The 25,349-nt window shown below is 45.8% G+C and overlaps 2 pseudogenes; one reads left to right on the top strand and one right to left on the bottom strand.

The window, feature by feature from the left end:
* Window positions 1-3,930: 3,930 nt before the first annotated feature.
* Window positions 3,931-23,763, bottom strand: LOC115197783 (alpha-aminoadipic semialdehyde synthase, mitochondrial-like; annotated as a pseudogene).
* On the top strand, window positions 5,044-5,169 carry LOC115197826 (uncharacterized; annotated as a pseudogene).
* Window positions 23,764-25,349: the final 1,586 nt, after the last annotated feature.

A 25,349-nucleotide genomic window follows, 5' to 3' on the forward strand; every position in this document is an offset into this window, starting at 1 on the left:
ATAGGGAATTACTTTACATTTTCACATGCTTAACTCAGATCGGAATTGGGCCCAGTCTGCCTAGATGCTATGCAAGTCATTAAAGAAAGTGTTTATGGTTAACAAAAAAGATAACTACCACTTCCTCATTGTCTTGCCCCCTCTTGAACCACCTACCTCCTATATACACCCTTCACCCAAATGTGATCAGGGGGCTTTGTGGGGGTGATCAAAGATTTGCTATGATAGAATGATATTTCGGCAGGCTCCTGATAAGCCCTTGTTAAGAAACAACATGTGAGGTCAGAAGACAAACGGGTGGCTTGATGAAACGGATCCATTTTACACACTGGATTATGGATTCCCGGAGACGGAGATGCGACTGGAATAATCCATGTGGAGAATTGGTTATTCCAGTAGATTTTCATGTTCTAATCCATCTAAGACTCCAAAAGAAATGCGCATTTTCAGGGGAAATTAGGTCAAGTGTCCAGACACCGTCTTAACCAGGGGCTGTATCCATACCCCAATTTGCATTTTTGACTTTTAATAACTACATGCCCAATTATCCATGGCTTGGTGGCCTAGTTTGCATGGGCGGGCCCACATTAAGTGGAAGGAAAAGCTGATTGTTTTTTCAAAGAGGATGTAATGAGACGACACGGCTATATCCATTGAAAACTGAATGGATGCATACACGGTATTTATCATTGATTTATACAGAAATGTTAATAGTTGATGAGTAACATTTGATATGGTACAGAGATAAAATGCATACCTTGTTGGTAATTGGTGCCTCACTGGAACCATAGCTCATGTCAACTAAAAATAATCTCTTTAGGAACCAGCCCTAACAATGCTGTTACGGAAAGCAATTCAGCTATATTACCAACATTATCATTATGAAAATTGGATTTAAAAAAAAATCTTTAGAGTATTTAAAATTAAAATAACTAAAATCTCAGTGCCATGTAAAGTGTTACCAAATGTTTTAATAAGAAAATAACTATCGAGTCCTTGATAAGTTTGAAATGCAAGGATGTTAAAAAGCTGCTCCACAATAACACAGATGAGCTGAAAATGACCCACTGATTCAAGATTAAAATAGTTCTTAGATATTTTTTATGCAATCGACCTTTCATATTGTGTAGGTACTTGAGCAGTAATGACTCACTATTCAATCAATTTAATTACAGAACCACACGAGACCTTCATGCGGATCACTTCCCTTATATTTTTATATGAAATACAAAAAAGGAAAACCACATACAGTTGAAGTCGGAAGTTTACATACGCTTTAGGATGGAATCATTAAAACTCGTTTTTCAACCACTCCACAAATTTCTTTTTAACAAACTGTAGTTTTGGTAAGTCGGTTAGGACATCTACTTTGTGCATGATACAAGTAATTTTTCCAACAATTGTTTTCCAACAATTGTTTTTCACTGTATTACAATTCCACTGGGTCAGATGTTTACATACACTAAGTTGACTGTGCCTTTAAACAGCTTGGAAAATTCCAGAAAATGATGTCATGGCTTTAGAAGCTTCTGATAGGCTAATTGAGATCATTTGAGTCAATTGGAGGTGTACCTGTGGATGTATTTCAAGGCCTACCTTCAAACTCAGTGACTCTTTGCTTGATATCATGGGGAAATCAAAATAAATCAGCCAAGAAAAAAAATATTTGTCGACCTCCACAAGTATGGTTCATCCTTGGGAGCAATTTCCAAACACCTGAAGATACCACGTTCATCTGTACAAACAATAGTATGCAAGTATAAACACCATGGGACAACGCATCCGTCATACTGCTCAGGAAGGAGACGTGTTCTGTCTCCTAGAGATGAACGTACTTTGGTGTGAAAAGTGCAAATCAATCCCAGAACAACAGCAAAGGACCTTGTGAAGATGCTGGAGGAAACAGGTACAAAAGTATCTATGTCCACAGTAAAACGAGTCCTATATCGACATAACCTGAAAGGCCGCTTAACAAGGAAGAAGCCATTGCTCCAAAACCGCCATAAAAAAGCTAGACTACGGTTTGCAACTGCACATGGGGACAAAGATTGTACTTTTTGGAGAAATGTCCTCTGGTCTGATGAAACAAAAATAGAACTGTTTGGCCATAATGACCATCGTTATGTTTGGACGAAAAAGGGGCAGGCTTGCAAGCCGAAGAACACGATCCCAACCGTGAAGCACGGGGGTGGCAGCATCATGTTGTCGGGGTGCTTTGCTGCAGGGGGGACTGCTGCACTTCACAAAATAGATGGCATCATGAGGCAAGAAAATTATGTGGATATATTGAAGCAACATCTCACGACATCAGTCAGGAAGTTAAAGCTTGGTCGCAAATGGGTCTTCCAAATGGACAATGACCCTAAGCACACTTCCAAAGTTGTGGCAAAATGTCTTAAGGACAACAAAGTCAAGGTATTGGAGTGGCCATCACAAAGCCCTGACTTCAATCTTATAGAAAATGTGTGGGCAGAACTGAAAAAGCGTGAGCGAGCAAGGTCTACAAACCTGACTCAGTTTCACCAGCTCGGTCAGGAGGAATGGGCCAAAATTTACCCAACTTATTGTGGGAAGCTTGTGGATGGCTACCCAAAACATTTGACCCAAGTTAAACAATTTATAGGCAATGCTACCAAATACTAATTGAGTGTATGTAAACTTCTGACCCACTGGGAACGTGATGAAAGAAATAAAAGCTGAAATAAATCATTCTCTCTACTATTATTCTGACATTTCACATTCTTAAAATAAAGTGGTGACCCTAACTGACCTAAAACAGGGAATTTTTACTAGGATTAAATGTCAGGAATTGTGATAACCTGAGTTAATGTATTTGGCAAAGGTGTATGTAAACTTCTGACTTCAACTGTACTCTATGCCACATTAAAATCTCTGAGCAGATTTAAAATACAAATATACACTGAGTGTACAAAACTTTAAGGATGCCTGCTCTTTCCATGACAGACTGACCAGGTGAATCCAGATGAAAGCTATGATCCCTTACTGATGTCACTTATTAAATCCACTTCATTCAGTGGAGATAAAGGGGAGGAGATACAGTCGGTTAAAAACAGTTTTTTAGGCCTTGAGACATGGATTGTGTATGTGTGCTATTCAGAGGGAGAATAGGCAAGACAAAATATTTAAGTGCCTTTGAACGTGATATGGTAGTAGGTGCCAGGTGCACTGGTTGGTTTGTGTCAAGAACTGCAACGCTGCTGGGTTTTTCAGCCTCAGCTGTTTCCTGTGTGTATCAAGAATGGTCCCCCACCCAAAGGACATCCAGTCAATTTGACACAACTGTGGGGAGCATATGTGTAAAATACGTACAAATCTTTGGAACTGTGCAGCAGCTGATCAATAACAGGAATATGTTATGGTCAAGGAAAGACTAGACCCTTTGGGTGAGTTTCTGACACACATTGTCTTAGCAGGTCTGCGAAGATTATAGGATCGTTACATATTATAACAACACTCAGCAAGTTTTGTGGTTCTCCATGTCATGAATTGTACAGCCTTATTTAAAGAAGTTGCTTGGAAACTGTTCACCTGCAATGTAACTGTTCTATTTGCCACATGTTGAAACAATAAATTGGTTGAGGTAAGGCGATGCTGTGAGGAAATGCCTTTGAAACAAGCAGAAAGTCAGGGTGCATCTCTCACTAGCCTGAGGCTTCCTCTCCTTGTCTCCTGTCCTCCTACAATTTCTACCATATTGCCTTCACCACCCTGCCTTTTCAGATCAGCACAGATGAAGGCATGGAGATGAACAGAGTAAGTAACTTGGGACTATGGAGATGCAACCGGTTTCTCTGGGCCTTGGTAGACAGCCAATGATAGGCTGTATTTCCCATCTGTCTTTGCGTTGAATCTATAAATATTTCTCAATTGTTTAAACTAGCTTTGTTTCCTCATCTCCTTTATCTGCACTCTTCTGAAATAATTGAACTGAATTGAAGAATAGAATTGTATTTTTTCATGTGAGGGGTCTTTTTTGGATCAGTGTAGATGAAGGAGAGGACACCAGGAAAGGATATCAATATACACTATTTGAGACGCAGCTGATGACTCATGAGTTACTACTCTTGGATGGTGCTTTTGAAGTGAATTGTAAGCCCTCCTACTGCAGTCTCTTCTGAGCCAGTCCATAGATGTCCTTGGTCATTGGCACCACCAGTCCCTTCATACTGATTTCTCCTGCAGATTGAAAGTCAGTTTTCACTTCACTTTTACAGACACGTTAGGGTTGTACATTCGTCTTTAGCAAAATTAGTGGTTCCCTGATGGCTTTAGCAAAATGGCTGATTACCTCACTAAACCATACTTAACATCTCAGACATGACAAATGCAATGAGGACTCAAGTCTACCCTACTGACCATCCTGCACCATGCGAGCAGCGATGGCAGCAGGGTAGCCCACGGTCTTGGCCATGGAAGAGTAGCCGTTGGGGTCTCTGTAGACTACCAGGCTGATGTGCTTGGTCTCAAGCTCGCCTGTGGAGTGGCGCAGGCCCACGTCATTCCTCACATGTCCCGCTCGCCTTTATCTAAAGGAGAGGACATGGATGGACCAAGGAGAGAGAGGGTGATACTATTTTTAAATAATCTTTGCTGCTATTTTCTGTATAAAGAAAGTAAGAGAAGGAGGAATATAAAGATTATGGAGAAAGATATACATATTAGTGTTTGTGGCAGTAAAAGAGTAGAGGGAGAACTTCTGCACATATTACCAAAAGAGGGCCTCTAAGTGCTTAGCCAGTGAAGCACGGTGTCTGCATGGGGGACGACCTCCTTACTCAGCATCCCAAACCTGACCATACAAACAGTATTAATTAAAGACATTTACAGGTGTTAAAGCAAAACTCATCCCATGACTGAAACTTTAGTAGATAACCGTAGACTTCCAGTCATAATGCTAGTTAGCATTGGTTAGCGAAATTACAATTCCGTTCAAAAGTTTGGGGTCAAATAGTAATGTCCTTGTTTTTGAAAGAAAATCACATCTTTTGTCCATTAAAATAACATCAAATTGATCTGTACCCGTTTCTTTCGCAGAGGCGATATCATAACCTGTGAGGTCCAGCTGAGGAGTGATTATTGCTGGTTGAAAACTTATCCCAAAACCCTGCTTGGAACCCCTCACAATTCTGAATGCTCTACATGCTGGAGTGAGTAGTCGTGCTGTTCTTCGCTCCGCGGGCAATATTACATTTCCTTACATTCCTTACATTACAACGGAATGATTTGATTAGTGTAATGTTAGCTAGTTAGCTACATAGTTGTCTTTGCATCAAGGATAAAGGTGTAGCTAAAGGTGTAGGTGTAGCTTTGAGAAACTAACTTTGAGAAACTAACAAGGTAAGCTAGCCAGCTGTATTCGTTCGTTCGCAAACGGCGTCAACATCACAACACCACAGCCACTGCTAGCTAGCCAACTTTACCAACTAGCAGTACTGTAGAAACTAAATACATTACAACGGAACGATTTGATTAGTGTAACGTTAGCTAGCTACATAGTTGTCTTTGTATCAAAGATAAAGGTAAACGCAGGGCCTCGCCAACCCCTCCCCGCAGGGCCTCGCCAACCCCTCCCTCGCCAACCCCTCCTCCAGTAGGGTCCCCCCAACCCCTACTTCCACGACACCGGGCGGGGGTACCGATCCGGCTCCGGCAGGAGGATATGGGGAGGTAAGGGGGGAGCCCTCGAGCAGGGCTGCCCCAACCCCTCCCTTATGATGCCTGTTGGGATGCGGGACCCACACAAAAAATGAATGTAGGAAGCGTGGGGAGGTGAAAGTATCCCTATATGTCACCTAGAAAGTGGGTCCAAGTGCACATGGTCCTAAATACAGAGGGAGAGATGATCCATCTACACACCTGTCATAGTGCTATTGGAGAGAATATTATTAATAGATACACGACAGCTACATTATATACAACTATCTAGATCGTATGGGACTCTGAGCCCTCACCCCAGGTGTAGGGGGGTGGGGAAGGAGAGCAACCACGGGGGAAAGGAGGTCCATTGACATCTTAGCCATTAGTCGAGTCCTAGCTACTAGACGACCAGGGATATGGCTTCGATGCATTTCTCCTCCCAGAGCGACCAGACTGGGCTACCAAAACTGGCACCTACGGTTGGCGTTTCCGGACACCGTCAGGTCGAGCGATCAGGATCTTCCACAGCCCTATATTCCGGGGGCCCTGAGGGAAAAAGCTACGGGAGAGGAGATACACCGGTGTGGCCAAGTCAGACCCGCAAGCGCAGGACAGGCGAGCGAGGGCAAGCGAAAAACACCGAAACCGCACTGGAGGATATCTCCAACTCGAACGAACCCCAGTCTAGCCAGCGGAGAAAGCGCCGTCGCCTAAGCGAGTCTCAGCCCACAGGTCGGGATTCCCCCGGACGGCCGGATGCGGAGGGGGACCCAGGCACTGTGGCGCCTCAGTGGGTGAGTGAATTAAAGACCTCCTCCGGGCCATCGGACAACGAAGGAGAGAGAGTCGTGTTGCCACCTCAGCCAGTTCATGCGGAGAGAGAAGAGAGAAAGACGCGTAACCCAGCCAGCTGCTCCAAGGAAGCGGAAACGGTATCACTCCCCGTCCGAGACCTGATCCTCTGATGAGTGTGTGGGCCAGCTCGATGCCGTATTTGGTGCTGTCGCGGTTGGGGAAACCCTCCAGGTGGAAGCCAGGCATGAAGTCCATGGGAGACGTAGACTCCATCAGAGTTCCGCCCGCTAGGATGCTCACCACCTGGGGGACATAGAGGAGGATGAAGTTACTCCTAGACACTGATTCTGGGTCCGTTTTTCAATTCCGGCCCTAATGGTTAAGTTTAGGATTTGGGGAGGATCTGCTGATCCTAGATGGCTACTGTACCTTGTTGTCCTTGAGGAAGATGGCAGGGCTGATGGTATTGAGGAGGACTCCATAAGGACTCCAGCTGAATTTGTAGTGCAGAGGATTGTCTGAGCACTCTAGTGCAGGGAGTCCACCACAGAATGAACTGTATGACTCAATCTAAACACACATACACATGTAAATGGATGTAAAAACACAATTTGCATGTACACATCTATCAAATGTTTTGTGCATCGACTATGTTTTGTGCATCAAATGCGTTGTCAACATGCTGGCACATTTGTCCATTTTCCTGTGTGATAGTAGAGTCCGTTCATCTTCACGTCAAGATGGGGGAAAAATGAACAAATCAAAGACGCATGGTGTTTCAATCTGTTGGGCCCGCAATCAATATGGCTGCCAAGGAAACTGACAAGATGCCACTCATCCCTTCGACATACGCTCAATCAATCATTATGTGCACAGCACATACACAGACATACACACAGACACACACATGCACAGAATCCCGTATGTGTACAGATTCCACAATCACCAAAACACTTTCTTTCAAAAGCACAAATCACTTATACTAGATTCTTTCACAATCTCCCTCACGTTTCACTCACAGTGCAGCCGTCCGCCTTGGCTTGGTCGATAAACTCCATAGCCAGCATGTGGTCGATGCCAGGGTCCAGGCCCATCTCATTCACTATGGTGATGCCAGCATCCTCAGCACTGAAAGGAAACACACAGACAAAAACACTCAGCCACACCAGCCCCACGTAGAGACAATATATTCACTTGACTAGTAGCTTATCCTGCCTAATGCCAACTCAAGCAATTAGATCAAGTGCCTTGGTGCCTGCCTGTAGCTTACATCTAGTCAATTGTGTATCAAATAGCCCATGATTAGCATTAAAAGGTCCAATGCAGCCATTTTTATCTCAATATCAAATCATTTCTGTGTAAAAATAAAGTACCTTACTGTGATTTTTTTTTAATTAGAAACAAATGTCAAAAAGAAACAATAGCTTCTTAGCAAAGAGCCATTTCTCAAGCAAGAATTTTGCTAGGACTGTCTGGGAGTGGTCTGAGTGAGGGGCCTAATGGGAGAGATATGTAACCTGAAAACTCGTTGTTATTGGCAGAGAGGTTTGAAACTCCCTTTGTTATTAACTTATACTGCCTGGTGATGTCACAAGGCAAGCCACAACTCCATCCCACCTAAACAAGCTTAAATTTCAGGCGTTCTTTTCAAACAGCTCTTACACTAAAAGGGCATTATCATAATTTTCACAGTATTATTCACCTCATCGTGTGGAAATATGTACAAAGCACACTGAGCATGCTGTCACGTCCTGACCAGTATAAGGGTTAATTGTTATTGTAGTTTGGTCAGGACGTGGCAGAGGGTATTTGTTTTATGTGGTTCGGGGTGGTGGTTTTTGTAGAAGGGCATTTGATTTATGTATTCCGGGGTTTTTGGGCATTGTGTCATATTCATGTATTTCTATGTTTTGTCTAGTGAATCTGTTTCTATGTTTAGTTAATTGGGGTTGGGACTCTCAATTGAAGGCAGGTGATGTCTCTTTGCCTTTGATTGAGAGTCCTATATATTAGGGTGTGTTTGGGTTTGTATTTTGTGGGAGATGGTTTCTTGTTTTGCCTGTTTCTTGTTTAGCGTGTGTGAGCCTAACGAGACTGTTGTGTTGATCGTGAGTATTCATTGTTTATTATTTTGGTGTTCTCTTTTGAGTTAAATAAACGTAAAGATGAGCATCCACATTCCTGCTGCATTTTGGTCCTCCTTTCCCGACGACAACCGTGACACATGCAAAACATTGACACCTGCTCTTTCCATGACATACACTGACCAGGTGACTCGAGGTGAAAGCCATGATCCCTTATTGATGTCACTTGTTAAATCCACTTCAATCAGTGTAGATGACAGGGAGGAGACAGGTTAAAGAGTGATTTTTAAGCCTTGAGACAATTGAGACATGGATTGTATGCCATTCAGAGGGTGAATGGGCAAGACAAAATATTTAAGTGCCTTTGAACAGGGTATGGTAGTCCAGGGTGCAACTCAATATTAGGAAGTTGTTCCTAATGTTTGGCATACTCAGTGTAAAATACATAGGGGAAATCAAGTTTTTGAGTTCACTGGGCCTTTAAGACAAGATAAAACACATTCTCCATTAAATCTCCACTTCTACATAGATGTTTCCCCCTAACCTTACCCCTCTCACTCCTACTTTAAAAACTGTGACAGAATCTCCCACCACAAACCGACCAAGCAGCAGAGGAAGGAGCAACAGGTGGACTGGAAGGAGCAGAGGGAATTTGAGTTGGACAAACGGGAGAAATGGACATGGGAACAGGTTATGGCCGGAGAGGGCCCATGGAAAAAATGGAGCAAAGACCGGGAACGCTACCGAGGAACACGACTGGCGATTAAACCCGAGAGGCAGCCCCAATCATTTTTTTTGGGGGGCATATGGGTAGTTTGGCGGGGCAAGTTTGGAGCCCCAGGCCAAATCCCCGTACCTTTTCTGGGAAGCCAGTTAATGGACAGGTCTCGTGCTTCGGGGTAATGGGTATTATGGCGAGACCAAGTATTTTTAGCCGGTACGCGCTATACCAGCGCCCCGCATTTACCAGGGGGTAGTGGGCATCCAGCCAGAAAAGGCGATGCCAGGTTTGAGCTTGAGACCGCCAGTAAGCCTCCACGGTCCAATATATCCTGTTCCCGCTCCACGCACTAGCCTGGAGGTGCGTGTTCCCAGTCTGGCACGTCCAGTACCAGCACCACGCACCAGGCTTCAAGTGAGTCAGCCAAGTCCGACTCGTCCTGTTCCTGCTCCTCGCACTAGCCTGGAGGTGCGTGTTCCCAGTCTGGCACGTCCAGTACCAGCACCACGCACCAGGCTTCAAGAGCGTCAGCCCAGTCCGACTCGTCCTGTTCCCGCTCCCCGCACTAGCCTGGAGGTGCGTGTTCCCAGTCTGGCACGTCCAGTACCAGCACCACGCACCAGGCTTCCAGTGCGTCGGCTCAGTCAGGAGTCTCCAGAGCTGCCCGTCAGTCAGGAGTCGCCAGAGCCGCCAGAGCTGCCCGTCAGTCAGGAGCCGCCAGAGCTGCCCGTCAGTCAGGAGCCGCCAGAGCTGCCCGTCAGTCAGGAGCCGCCAGAGCTGCCCGTCAGTCAGGAGCCGCCAGAGCGGCCCGTCTGCCCAGAGCCGCCAGAGCGGCCCGTCTGCCCGGAGCCGCCAGAGCGGCCCGTCTGCCCGGAGCCGCCAGAGCGGCCCGTCTGCCCGGGGATGCCAGAGCGGCCCGTCTGCCCGGAGATGCCAGAGCAGCCCGTCTGCCAGGATCAGCCAGAGCGGCCCGTCTGCCAGGATCAGCCAGAGCGGCCCGTCTGCCAGGATCAGCCAGAGTGGTCCGTCTGCCCAGAGTCTGCCGATGACACGAAACCAAGGGAGTCTAGCAGCAACCCTGAACTGAGTAAGCCTGACAATTCAGAACTTAAAGTGATTAACTGTCTAATGATTGAGTCTGCCTACAGTGTGGAAAGGAGGAGGTCAGCCTACGGTCCGGAACGAGGGGTGTCTGCCTACGGCCCGAATCGGATTAAGTCGGTCGGCATTCTGGAGGACAGTAGGCCGGAGCCTGAACCACTACCTGCATAGGTGGGTTGGGGAGGGGGGGGGTGTAGCACAAGTACCGTCGGTGATGGCAGCCACCTTCCCTTCCCTCCCTTTAGCTTAGGGGGATATTTTGTTGTTGTTTTGGGTTTTGTTTATTTAGGAGGTGCGTCTGGGGTCTGCACCTTTGGGGGGGGGGGGGGGGGGGGGGGGGGGGGTACTGTCAAGTCCTGACCAGTATAAGGGTTAATTGTTATTGTAGTTTGGTCAGGACGTGGCAGAGGGTATTTGTTTTATGTGGTTCGGGGTGGTGGTTTTTGTAGAAGGGCATTTGATTTATGTATTCCGGGGTTTTTGGGCATTGTGTCATATTCATGTATTTCTATGTTTTGTCTAGTGAATCTGTTTCTATGTTTAGTTAATTGGGGTTGGGACTCTCAATTGAAGGCAGGTGTTGTCTCTTTGCCTTTGATTGAGAGTCCTATATATTAGGGTTTGTTTGGGTTTGTATTTTGTGGGAGATGGTTTCTTGTTTTGCCTGTTTCTGGTTTAGCGTGTGTGAGCCTAACGAGACTGTTGTGTTGATCGTGAGTATTCGTTGTTTATTATTTTGGTGTTCTCTTTTGAGTTAAATAAACGTAAAGATGAGCATCCACATTCCTGCTGCATTTTGGTCCTCCTTTCCCGACGACAACCGTGACACATGCAAAACATTGACACCTGCTCTTTCCATGACATACACTGACCAGGTGACTCGAGGTGAAAGCCATGATCCCTTATTGATGTCACTTGTTAAATCCACTTCAATCAGTGTAGATGACAGGGAGGAGACAGGTTAAAGAGTGATTTTTAAGCCTTGAGACAATTGAGACATGGATTGTATGCCATTCAGAGGGTGAATGGGCAAGACAAAATATTTAAGTGCCTTTGAACGGGGTATGGTAGTCCAGGGTGCAACTCAATATTAGGAAGTTGTTCCTAATGTTTGGCATACTCAGTGTAAAATACATAGGGGAAATCAAGTTTTTGAGTTCACTGGGCCTTTAAGACAAGATAAAACACATTCTCCATTAAATCTCCACTTCTACATAGATGTTTCCCCCTAACCTTACCCCTCTCACTCCTACTTTAAAAACTAGAGGAATCTTCTCTCCATGCACTTCTCTCCCACCTCTATTGAAGGTCCTTCATGGCTGGACTCAGGTAGCTGGCAGTCACCATGTTCACCTTCTTGTTGATGCAGTGCTTGGCGATCACTGGGTGATACCCATACGGCAGCATACTGAAACATAAATGGCAGAGTACATGTGACAATGACACATTTTCACCTCGTGTGTGTGTGTGTTTCTGATTCCTTTATTTTGACAGGGAAGACATATTGAGACCTAGGTCTCTTTTCCAAATGCGCCCTATAATACAATATAAAATACACATTAAACACATACACAGGTTGTTAGAAATGTTTTCAAATGTATTAAAAATAAAAAACAGAAATTCCTTATTTACAAAAGTGTTCAGACCCTTTGCTATGAGACTCAAAATTGAGCTCAGGTGCATCCTGTTTCCATTGATCATCCGTGAGATGTTTCTACAACTTGATTAGAGTCCACCTGTGGTAAATTCAATTGATTTGACATGATTTGGAAAGGCACACACCTGTCTATATAAAGATCGCACAGTTGACAGTGCATGTCAGAGCAAAAATCAAGCCATGAGGTCGAAGGAATCGTCCGTAGAGCTCCGAGACAGGACTGTGTCGAGGCACAGATCTGGGGAAGGGTAGCAAAATATTTCTGCAGCATTGAAGGTCCCCAAGAACACAGTGGCCTCCATCATTCTTAAATGGAAGAAGTTTGGAACACCAAGACTCTTCATAGAGCTGGCCGTCCGGGCAAACTGAGCAATCGAAGGAGAAGGGCCTTGTTCAGGGAGGTGACCAAGAACCCAATGGTCACCCAGAGAGCTCTAGAGTTTCTCTGTGAAGATGGGAGAACCTTTCAGAATGACAACCATCTTTGCGGCACTCCACCAGTCAGGCCTTTATGGTAAAGTGGCCAGACTGAAGCTACTCTTCAGTAAAAGGCACGACAGCCCGCCATGAGAAACAAGATTCTCTGGTCTGATGAAACCAAGATTGAACTCTTTGGCCTGAATGCCAAGCTCCACATCTGGAGGAAACGTGGCATCATCCCTACGGTGAAGTATGGTGGTGGTGGCATCATGCTGTGTGGATGTTTTTCAGCAGCAGGGACTGGGAGACTAGTCAGGATCGAGGCAAAGATGAACAGGGCAAAGTACAGAGAAATCCTTGATGAAAACCTGCTCCAGAGCGCTCAGGACCTCAGACTGGGGCGAACGTTCACCTTCCAACCAGGACAACGACCCTAAGCAGACAAGCCAAGACAACGCAGGAGTGGCTTTGGGACAAGTTTCTGAATGTCCTTGAGTGGCCCAGCCAGAGCTTCGACTTGAACCCGATCAATTGTCTCTGGAAACCTGAAAATAGCTTTGCAGCAATGCTCCCGATCCAACTTGACAGTGCTTGAGAGGATCTGCGGTGAAGAATGGGAGAAACTGAAGCTGGTAACTCGAATGAACTTATCCTCTGCAGCAGAGGAAACTCTGGGTTTTCCTTTCCTGTGGCGGTCCTCATGAGAGCCAGTTCACCATAGCGCTTGATGATTTTTGCGACTGCACTTGAAGAAACTTTCAAAGTTCTTGACATTTTCTGCATTGACTGACCTTCATGTCTTAAAGTAATGACGGACTGTCATTTATCTTTACTTATTTGAGCTGTTCTTGCCATAATATGGACTTGATCTTTTACTAAATAGGGCTATCTTATGTAGAACACCCCTACCAAGTGATTGGCTCAAACGCATTAAGAAATTCCACAAATTAACTTTTAACAAGGCACACCTGTTAATTGAAATGCATTCCAGTTGACTCCCTCGTGAAGCTGGTTGAGAGAATGCCAAGAGTGTGCAAAGCTGTCATCAAGGCAAAGGGTGGCTACTTTAAAAAATGTCAAATATAAAATATATTTTGATTTGTTTAACACTTTTTTTGGTTACTACATGATTCCGTATGTGTCATTTCACAGTTTTGATGTCTTCACTATTATTCTACAGTGTAGAAAATAGTAAAAATAAAGAAAAACCCTGGAATGAGTAGGTGTGTCCAAACCTTTGACTGGTACTGTATATATAAATAAATAAATACATCTGCCATAACTGACAAAAACAAAAGTCTGATAAAAACAAGTCACTGGCCGTGTCCGAAATCTGGCTTGCCTACTACTTACATAAAATGCATACTGTGTACGAATCGTACTACACAGTACTTGGAACGCACCGTTTAGTAAAAATGAATGCAGTAATCAACAAATATCAGCACACCAGTCTCATCATACGGAGAATGTGCTACTACACAATTGCATTGATTACTGCATTTTGTTCATTTTGAAACAGCGCATCCCTTCAGCTGATTATCAACTGTTGTCAAACAGACGTAGGTCTTGTCTTCCTAAATATTGTGCAAAATTGTACATACTATAAAACGTACTTTTATCGCATACCCAAAATGCCTACTATTTAGAATGCAAGTGCGGGTATTCGGACACAGCCACTTTCTATGGTTCTACTACAGCACAATGGCTCAAACAGGACAATATCGCATGACAACTTTAGTCCAACAGTCAAATGATTTTGGGGGGTCATCTCTATACAGATTATGAACTTCCAAAAACAAACATAATTTAGAGCAAAAAACACCCAATTAGACCTAGGTTAGCTATTATCACATATAGCAAATAATGTAATAACTAGTTATTTTATGTTTTATTGTCACACACCAGAGAGTTGCAGTGAAATGTGTTGTTTTACAGGGTCAGCCATAGTAGTATGGCGCCCCTAGAGCAAGTTAGGGTTAAGTGTCTTGCTCAATGGCACAGACAGATTTTCACCTTGCTGGCTCTGGTATTTGAACCAGCAACCTTTAGTTTACTACTGGGTCCTGTGTGGCTCAGTTGGTAGAGCATGGTGTTTGCAACGCCAGGGTTGTGGGTTTGATTCCTACGGGGGACCAGTATGGAGAAAAAAATGTATGAAATGTATGTATTCACTACTGTAAGCTGCTCTGGATAAGAGCGTCTGCTAAAATGACTAAAATGTTTTAAAAAAATTAAATCTTTACTGGCCCAACACTCTAAACGCTAAGCTACCTGCTGCCATATGCCACCTATTGCTTAAGATGTCAAGCTATGTCTAGGTTTCAAGTCCATAGCCTTTTATGATGCAAAAATGATTGAGTAATAGGGATTTGTGTGTGTTGTACTCACATCTCTGACTTGAGGTGAGAAGTCCTCTTCTTCAACGGGCCTGGTGGCATCTGAGGGCAGCTGAGTAAGATAGAACCGGGAAGCACTTGCTATTTCAGCAAAGAACAGAATTACCGTTCCAAGTGGCCATCACTGGCAAGCAGTGGCATCTACAGTATGGTAAGCCTGAACAGACAAACATAACCTGAGCTTTTGTTTTGTGCTTGTATTGCTACATTCCACACAACCCTCTCCCCCAAGCAAACTAAACCTCAAAAACCAAAACATGCTAATGGCTCACTGTACCTTACCCCAGCATCTCGTCTTACCATCTCCCAAATGTAGGGAAAGAGGCGATCACCGAAATATTCAGTGGCTTCAATGGGGTGCTGGGCAGGAAGGGTATCAATAGAACACGAGGATACCTGTGCCCTCCACACTGGAAAGACATAAAGACACCATCAAAGAAGAGCAGACAACTTGCAAGAGTTATGTGTTACATATGTGTCTTTGTACCTGTCGTGGTCTATGTGCTGGTCCGCATCATACATCCAGAAAGGCTTATCAATGGTGGAGCACTCAGTCATGAACTCATTAGCGCCCCCAATGTTAGCAGATATGTCCCAAATCGCAAGGAGCCTGAGACATTTTGAGAAAGGGAGACCGAGAAAGAGAGAGAAAGCACAATCGTTACAACACTGTATATATCAAATCAAATCAAATGTATTTATATAGCCCTTCGTACATCAGCTGATATCTCAAAGTGCTGTACAGAAACCCAGCCTAAAACCCCAAACAGCAAGCAATGCATGTGAAAGAAGCACGGTGGCTAGGAAAAACTCCCTAGGAAAAACTCCCTAGAAAGGCCAAAAACCTAGGAAGAAACCTAGAGAGGAACCAGGCTATGAGGGGTGGCCAGTCCTCTTCTGGCTGTGCCGGGTGGATATTATAACAGAACATGGTCAAGATGTTAAAATGTTCGTAAATGACCAGCATGGTCAAATAACAATAATCATAGTAGTTGTCGAGGGTGCAACAAGCACGTCCGGTGAACAGGTCAGGGTTCCATAGCCGCAGGCAGAACAGTTGAAACTGGAGCAGCAGCACGGCCAGGTGGGCTGGGGACAGCAAGGAGTCATCATGCCAGGTAGTCCTGAGGCATGGTCCTAGGGCTCAGGTCCTCCGAGAGAAAGAAAGAAAGAGAGAAAGAGAGAATTAGAGAGAGCATATTTAAATTATATATACATTATATGACAATGAGTGTAATGCTTACTGTTCATTTTTATTGTTTATTTCACTTTTGTATATTATCTACTTCACTTGCTTTGGAAATGTTAACATTTGTTTCCCATGCCAATAAAGCCCCTTGAATTGAATTGAATTGAGAGAGAGAGAGAGAGAGAGAGAGTGAGAGATAAAGACAGGAAGCAATAAGGGAAGATAAGAAAAGAAGGAAAGTCCATATCAGAGTGTTTATCAGCCAGTCGGGTCAGGGTGACTGCACTCCACGCTCTTTGAATTCCCGTAGAACGTTAACATTATTAAAGATAAGCCTTGACATTTTGACCTCAATCACCTATGGCAGGCTTCTGACTGCGATAGTACCAGTTCTTATCGCAAATCCAATTGCTCAGCTGATTACTTAAGAATTGAGTCTCACGCTAAAACAAATACACAAACTAACAGAAGCTTTTTCTGATGCAGAAGGGAGGGGGGAGTGATTAGTGCTTACTTGTGGGGTAGCTCTGGCCATCCCTCGGTAGAAGTGACGGAGGGCTTGACGTGCCTCAGGAGCCTCTGGGTGTCCAGTCGCCTCAGGAGCCGTGGTGTCTGGGGGTCCCAGTAGATCAAATCAAACTTTATTTGTCACATGCGCCGAATACAACAAGTGTAGACCTTACCGTGAAATGCTTACTTACAAGCCCTTAACCAACAGTGCAGTTCAAGAAGAGTTCAAATATTTACCAAATAAACTAAAGTTAAAAATTATAAAAAGTAACACAATAAAACAACAATAACAGATGTTAGATGCTGTTGATTAAGCAAGGCGCAACCTGAGGCCGGAGGACAAAGACCAGGATGCGTAAAAAACTAATTCAACAACTAAAGTTGTTGAATTAGTGATGCAATTGCTTCCACTACTTCTTCCACTGATATTACTATTGCTGCGGCTGTTACCACTGTCATTATCACTGCTGTTACCACTGTACCAATTAAATCAATTCTACTACCACGGACAACTAGTCTTTGGCATATCTGCAGAACATACTGACAAGACATACATAAACCCAGTTCCAAAACCAACAAACTACATAAACATTTTTGACTTCTCAGCTTGTACAGGGTGGTCACCCACTAACAAATTGTAAGCCACTATTGCCTGTGTTTTGTAACATGAGAACATGCTGGCTCCACATGACCCTCCCCTTCCCCCACGAGGGCTTAGCCAGGGGCAGGTGAGCCAATCAGCTCTGGCTTCAGCAGTAGAGAAGGGTGGCTGGGCCAAGGGGGTCACAACTCTAACCTGAGCAGCAGGAACAGGTGAACTGGCAGGGGGAACAGCAGAACCAGAGTGAGTCTGCCTTTTTCCTGGCAGAGGAAAAAGGCAGACTCACTCTGGTTCTAAAGTGTGATGTGTACATTTCCGGGTGATACTCCATGGGTATTAAACACCATTGATTTTTCTAATCAGGTGATGGTGATGACTCTGGACATGTCTGAAATCCAAGATGGCGATTGTAATGTTCACCATGTGACACTGCTCACAGAACACATACAGTTGAAGTCAGAAGTTTACATACACCTTAGCCAAATACATTTAAACTCAGTTTTTCACAATTCCTGACATTCAATCCTAGTAAAAATTCCCTGTCTTAGGTCAGTTAGGATCACCACTTTATTTTAAGAATGTGAAATGGCAGAATAATAGTAGAGAGTAGTAGTAGAGATTTATTTCAGCTTTTATTTCTTTCATCACATTCCCAGTGGGTCAGAAGTTTACATACACTCATTTAGTATTTGGTAGCATTGCCTATAAATTGTTTAACTTGGGTCAAACATTTTCATGTAGCCTTCCACAAGCTTCCCACAATAAGTTGGGTGAATTGTGGCCCATTCCTCCTGACAGAGCTGGTGTAACTGAGTCAGGTTTGTAGGCCTCCTTGCTCGCACACGCTTTTTCAGTTCTGCCAACAAATTTTCTATGGGATTGAGGTCAGGGCTTGTGATGGCCACTCCAATACCTTGACTATGTTGTCCTTAAGCCATTTTGCCACAACTTTAGAAGTATGCTTGGGGTCATTGTCCATTTGGAAGACCCATTTGTGACCAAGCTTTAACTTCCTGACTGACGTCTTGAGATGTTGTTTCAATATGTCCACATAATTTTCTTGCCTCATGATGCCATCTATTTTGTGAAGTGCACCAGTCCCTCCTGCAGCAAAGCATCCCCACAACATGAGGCTGCCACTCCCATGCTTCACGGTAAGGATGGTGTTCTTCAGCTTGCAAGCTTCTCCCTTTTTCCTCCAAACATAACGATGGTCATTACGGCCAAACAGTTCTATTTTTGTTTAATCAGACCAGAGGACATTTCTCAAAAAAGTACGATCTTTGTCCCGATGTGCAGTTGCAAACTGTAGTCTGTCTTTTATATGGCGGTTTTGGAGCAGTGGCTTCTTCCTTGCTGAGAGGCCTTTCAGGTTATGTCGATATAGGACTCGTTTTACTGTGGATATAGATACTTTTGTATCTGTTTCCTCCAGCCTCTTCACAAGGTCCTTTGCTGTTGTTCTGGGATTGATTTGCACTTTTCGCACCAAAGTACGTTCATCTCTAGGAGACAGAAGGTGTCACCTTCCTGAGGGGTATAACGGCTGCATGATCCCATGGTGTTTATACTTGCATACTATTGTTTGTACAGATGAACGTGGTACCATCAGGTGTTTGGAAATTGCTCCCAAGGATGTACCAGACTTCTGGAGGTCTACAATCTTTTTTTCTGAGGTCTTGGCTGATTTATTTTGATTTTCCCATGATGTCAAGCAAAGAGGCATGGAGTTTGAAGGTAGGCCTTGAAATACATCCACAGGTACACGTCCAATTGACTCAAATTATGCCAATTAGCCTATCAGAAGCTTCTAAAGTCATGACATAATTTTCTGGAATTTTCCAAGTTGTTTAAAGGCACAATCAACTTAGTGTATGTAAACTTCTGACCCACTGGAATTGTGATACAGTGAATTACTAGTGAAATAATCCGTCTGTAAACAATTGTTGAAAATTACTTGTGTCATGCATAAAGTAGATGTCCTAACCGACTTGCCAAAACTATAGTTTGTTAGCAAGAATTTTGTGGAGTGGTTGAAAAACGAGTTTTAATGACTCCAACCTAAGTGCATGTAAACTTCCGACTTCAACTGTACATTTATATGTTAATATACTGAACAAAAATAAACGCAACAAGCAAAAACTTCAAAGATTTTGCTGAGTTACAGTTCAATTTAAATAATTTAATTAGGCCATAATCTATGGATTTCACATGACTAGGCAGGGGCGCAGCCATGGGTGGGCCTGGTAGAGCATAGGCCCACCCAATTGGGATGTAACGGTCGTCGTATGTAGTAGACCAAGGAGCAGCGGGTTGAGTGCTCATTTTAACTTTTATTGAACACTTAATAAATAAGAAAACAAGAAAACGAACGAACGAACGAACGCACAGTGATGCAGGCTAAACACAGCAGTGCAAAAACAACTTCCCACAAAGACAGGTGAAAAAGGGCTACCTAAGTATGACTCCCAATCAGCAACAACGATGTACAGCTGTTCCTGATTGAGAGCCATACCAGGCCAACAAAGAAATACATAACATAGAAAAAACATAGAAATACAAAACATAGAACATAACCCAAAAACCCTGGAACACATAAAACAAACACCCCTCTTACATAAATACATATCCCAACAAACCCCGAACAACATAAAATAAACACCCCCATGCCACATCCTGACCAAACTACAATAACAAATAACCCCTTTATTGGTCAGGATGTGACAGTACCCCCCCCCCCATAGGTGCAGACCCCGGATGCACCTCACACAAAAAAACAGAAAAATAACCCCCCCAAAAATAATCCCAAACTAAAGGGAGGGAAGGGAGGGTGGCCACCGTCACCAACGGTTCTTGTGCTACACCCCCCCCCCCCTCCCCAATCCTCCTACTCTGGCCTTAGTCCCCCACCTAACCTGTCCACCCCCGCTGAATACCTTGGGCTGAAGCGCGTCGCTGTAGACCTCAGGCTGAAGCGCTTCGCTGTAGACCTCGGGCTGAAGCGCGTCGCTGTAGACCTCGGGCTGAAGCGGGTTTCTGGCTGCGCCGATTCCGGACTGTAGGGCGACTCTCGCTGCGCCGATTCCGGACTGTAGGGCGACTCTTGCTGCGCTGATTCCGAACTGTAGATCCAGATGCAGACAACGTCGAAATAACAACAGTTTATTAATCGAACAGGGGCAGGCAAAAGGCAGGAGACAAAGGGCTGTGAGACATGGGTTTAACTCTGGACACATGAAAGGTAGGATGTATATGAAGGGCACGGGGCAACAGAAGATGAACAGCAGAGAGGATAATGACTTTGGAGACGGAAAACGGGCCGATAAACCGGGGGAGAGTTTGCGGGATTCCACCCGGAGGGGCAGATCCCATGTGGATAGCCATACCTTCTGCCCTATCTGATACCGAGTAGCCGGGGTCTGGTGGCGATCAGCTTGTTGTTGATACCTGGAGGTGGTCTTGAGGAGGCCCGACTGGGCTCTCCTCCAGGTACAACGACAGCGGCGGACAAACACCTGGGTAGAAGGTATGCCGACCTCCTCTTCCTGCTCATGGAAGAGTGTGGGCTGGTACCCCAGGGAACACTCAAAAGGTGATAGGCTCGTGGCAGAGCAGGGAATGGTGTTGCGGGCATATCCGACCCACACAAGCTGCTGACTCCAGGTGGCCGGGTTGGCAGAGACCAGGCAGCGCAGAGTAGTCTTTACATCCTGGTTGGCTCGCTCCGACTGGCCATTGGACTGGGGGTGGAACCCGGAGGACAGGCTGGCCGACGACTCAATGAGGGTACAGAACGCCTTCCAGAACTTGGACGAGAACTGAGGACCCCGGTCAGAGACCATGTCTACTGGTAGACCATGGATCCAGAAGACATGCTGCACCATGAGCTGGGCCGTCTCTTTGGAATAGGGTAGTTTGGGGAGAGGAATGAAGTGGGTGGCTTTGGAAAACCGATCCACCACAGTGAGGATGGCAGTGTTGCCATCAGACAGGGGAAGACCGTGACAAAGTCCAGAGAGATGTGAGACCAGGGACGGTGAGGGACAGGCAGAGGTTGGAGGAGACCAGCCAGAGCTTGCCGTGGAGTCTTGTTCTGTGCACAAACCGTGCAAGCGGCGACGAATGCGAACACGTCTAAAACCATGGTAGGCCACCAAAAGCCAGGGTCTTAAGAGGAGCCCGGGTGGCAGGCAAGCCTGGAGGACCGTGGAGAGGATGGCGTCAGGAACGAACATCCGGTTATCAGGGGTTCGGCTGGGAACGCTGCACCTCACAGACCTGCTTCCCTATTCCCCAGCTGAGTGCTGTCAACAGGCACAAAGTGGGAAGGATGGTTTTGGGGTAGTAGTCTTGGGGCTATAGTGGCGTGACAGCGCACACGGCTTGATATTCTTGGATCCTGGCCGGTACGAGAGGGAGAAGTTGAACCGTGTGAACAGCAGGGCCCATCTAGCTTGCCTGGAATTGAGGCGATTGGTGGTGTGGAGATACTCCAGGTTCTTGTGGTCGGTCCACACGATGAACGGATGTTCAACCCCCTCCAGCCAGTGCCTCCATTCCTCCATAGCCATCTTCCCTGCGAGAAGCTCACAATTCCCCACATCGTAGTTCTTCTCCGTGGCATTGAGGCGATGGGAGAAGAAGGAGCAGGGATGTAGCTTGAGGTCCAGGGCAGAACGCTGGGACAGGACAGCCCCCACTCTGACATCTGAAGCATTGGCCTCCACCACGAACTGACGGGACGGGTCAGGATGAACCAAGATGGCAACTGTGGTGAAGCGATGTTTGAGGTCCCGGAACGCCCGGTCAGCAGCTGGAGACCACATGAACGGAACTTTGGGCGAGGTGAGTGCTGATGGGGGAAGCCAGGGTGCTGTAACCCCGGATAAAGCGGCGATAGAAGTTGGCAAACCCCAGGAAATGTTGCAGCTGCACCCTGGAAGTAAGCTGGGCCCAATCCACTACCGCTCTCACCTTCCCGGGATCCATTTGTACACTCCCTGCAGTGATGATGTAACCCAGAAAAGGGATGGTGGAGTGATGTAACTCGCACTTTTCTGCTTTCTTGGGTGGAGCGGGAGAAGACGAGGATGTCATCAAGGTAGACAAAGACGAACAGGTTTAACGTAGTGGAAAACATCACTAACCGGAACCTGGAACACAGCAGGGGTGTTGGTAAGGCCAAATGGCATGACCAGATACTCGTGTTGAAGGCGGTCTTCCACTCGTCCCCTTCCCATATCCGCACCAGGTGGTAGGCGTTCTGTAGATCCAGCTTGGAAAATACGGTGCCCACCTGGAGTGGCTCGAAGGCTGAGGAGATGAGGGGTAGCGGTTCTTCACCGTTATGTCATTGAGACCCCGATAGTCGATATACGGGGGCAGGGTCTTGTCCTTCTTCTCCACAAAGAAGAACCCTGCGCCGGCGGGAGAGGAAGAAGGACGGATGAATCCTGCAGCTAGGGAGTCCCCGATGTAGGTCTCCATCGCCTTGGTCTCTGGTCCCGACAGAGAGAACAGTCATCCCTGGGGCGGAATAGTGCTAGGGATAAGGTCAATCCCACAGTCATATGGTCGGTGCGGTGGAAGCAAAGTTGCCTGGGCCTTGTTGAACACCTCCCAGAAGTCGTGGTACTCCGCGGGAATGGCAGAGAGGTCCGGGGCAACTTCCGAGCCCCCAGGAAGACGTTCTAGGGCAGGTTGTGCTGACTTCAGGCAATGGGCGTGGCAGAACGGGCTCCAGCCCATGATGGCACCGGTAGACCAGTTAATGAGGGTATTGTGTCGCTGGAGCCAGGAGAATCCCAATACCACAGGAATCTGAGGAGACTTAATGAGCAGGAACCTGATAGCCTCGCTGTGGTTCCCTGACACACATAGGTTGATGTGAGTGGTGTTGTGGGTGACCCAGCCTATACAGCGCCCGTTCAGCACTCTAACGTCCATAGGAATGGAGAAATGCTGAGTGAGGATGCCTAGCTCGGAAGCCAGGGTAGGGTCCAAAAAGCTCTCATCCACCCCAGAGTCGAAGAGAATGGCATGAAACGGAGTGCGAGTAAGGGAAGCAGAAAACCTCTCCATATGGCCCACCAGAGTACTCGCTCCTACCGGTGATCCTGGTCTTTTAACAGACAAGAGGACACAAAATGACCATGAGTCCCGCAATACATGCAACTCTTAGTGTTGAGCCTGTATAGCCATTCCGCTGGAGACAACCCAGCTCTGCCTAGTTGCATAGGCTCGGGAAATGGTGACTCGGCCGTCTTTGATGACTCTCGGGGAACTCGGGTAGCCTCGGGTTATCTTGGCAACGGGACCGTCTGGGAGTTCTGGGATGCCTCGGAGGCGAGGTGGAATCCTTGGACGGGCAATTGAAATCGAATCTCCTCTCCCTCCGTCGTTCCCGTAGTCGCCCATCGATCCTGATGGTCAAGGCGATGAGGGAATCGAGATCCATCGGTAACTACCGGGCTGCAAACTCGTTCTTGACCTCCTCCAAGACTCCGTGTAGGAACATGTCGAACAGCACTTCCTGGTTCCAGGCACTCTCAGCTGCCAACGTGCTGAAATCCACCGTCCTGCCGAAGCTGGAGTAGCTTCCGGGCAGCCTCTCTCCCAGAGAATGGGGCATCAAACACCTTCTTGACCTCTCCCACGAACGCCTCCAGACTGATGCTGTCAGAGTGTTGCTAGGAGTGGTGGTAGGAGTCAGGCGCAGAGAGCAGAGGTACGGAACTTCGTGTTTATTTGAACAAAAAAACCAACACGATAAACGCCAACACAAACGGCGTGGGAAAATTGCCAAGTGCCCAAAACAGGTGCACAGCATGCATATAATAATAAGTAATAAATCGCCAGCACATCCAACGACAAAAGTACAACCTGACGCTAAAATAATCCCGCACAACACTGGGCGGGCTAACCAGGCTTAAATAACCAAAATCAAAAGACCAAATGAGGGACAGGTGCAAACAATAAGACAAACCAAACGAAAAGGAAAAAGGGATCAGCGGCGGCTAGTAGGTCGGTGACGACGACCGCCGAGCGCCGCCCGAGCAGGCAGGGGAGCCACCTTCGGTGGGATTCGTGACAGATGCATATACATTTACATTTACATTTAACCTCTTGCGTATATCCTACCACTGGGGGCGCCACAGCGCATTTTGGAAAAAATTTGTTCCCATTTTCAACGGCCTACTAATCAAACTCAGAAGCCAGGACATGCATATACTTAGAAAACACCCTAAAGTTTCTAAAACTGTTTGAATGGTGTCTGTGAGTATAACAGAACTCGTATGGCAGTCAAAACCCCGAGACCGATTGAACCAGGAAGTGGGATTCTGAATTGTGGACTCGACTTCACAGCCTTCCCTGTAATTCACAACATGAAAAAATGATAATTGAGCACTTTCCAGTGCTTCCACTAGATGTCCCCAGTCTTTACAAAGAGGCTTCTGCTGTCGAAACTCAGTGCAGGAGACGATGTGGCAATTGGTCACAGTAGGAGGGCCATCAGCATTGTGACGTCGGCGGCCGTGTCTGCCCCCACCTTTGGAAACGTTTTGAAACACAATGAAATCGTCCCACTCGAATCTGATTGGCTCTCTTGTTGAAACAGGCCCTGAAGATTAATGTTATACAACGTTTGACATGTTTGAACGAACCTACAGGAGGGAAAAAAGTCATTTTTCGTTAGCCAAGTCCCGCGCCCGTATCAACATTTGGATACAGCCTTCTGACGCGCTAACAACAGCAAGCTAATGGAACATAAAGGATGGACTTTTTCGACCGAAAATACATTTGTCGTGGACCTGGGATCCCTGGAAGTGCTTTCTGATGAAGACAACTAAAGGTGAGGGATTATTGGCAATATTATACAAGATCAGATGTGATGTGCGATTGTTCCAAGATGGCGACGAGCTAGGCTTTCTAGCTCATTTTCTGAGTATCGCATCCCCTTTTATCTCAAAGTGTGATTACCCTGTAAAGTTAATTTAAAATCTATAATGACGGGTGTTTTCAAGAGACATTCATCTATAAATCTTAGATTGACAATATAAAAAAAAAAAAATCGTTTTCGAATAGTAAATTATAAAATTGTAGCACTGTTTCCCGGGACGCATTTTATGGGAAAATAGTTAGTCAACGTCAGGTGCCGATGTAAAATGCTGTTTTTATATAGAAATATGACCTTTATTGAACAAAAGATTGCATGCT

This window comes from Salmo trutta, chromosome 7 (assembly GCF_901001165.1).
Source record: "Salmo trutta chromosome 7, fSalTru1.1, whole genome shotgun sequence".
NCBI classification, from domain to species: Eukaryota; Metazoa; Chordata; class Actinopteri; order Salmoniformes; family Salmonidae; genus Salmo; species Salmo trutta.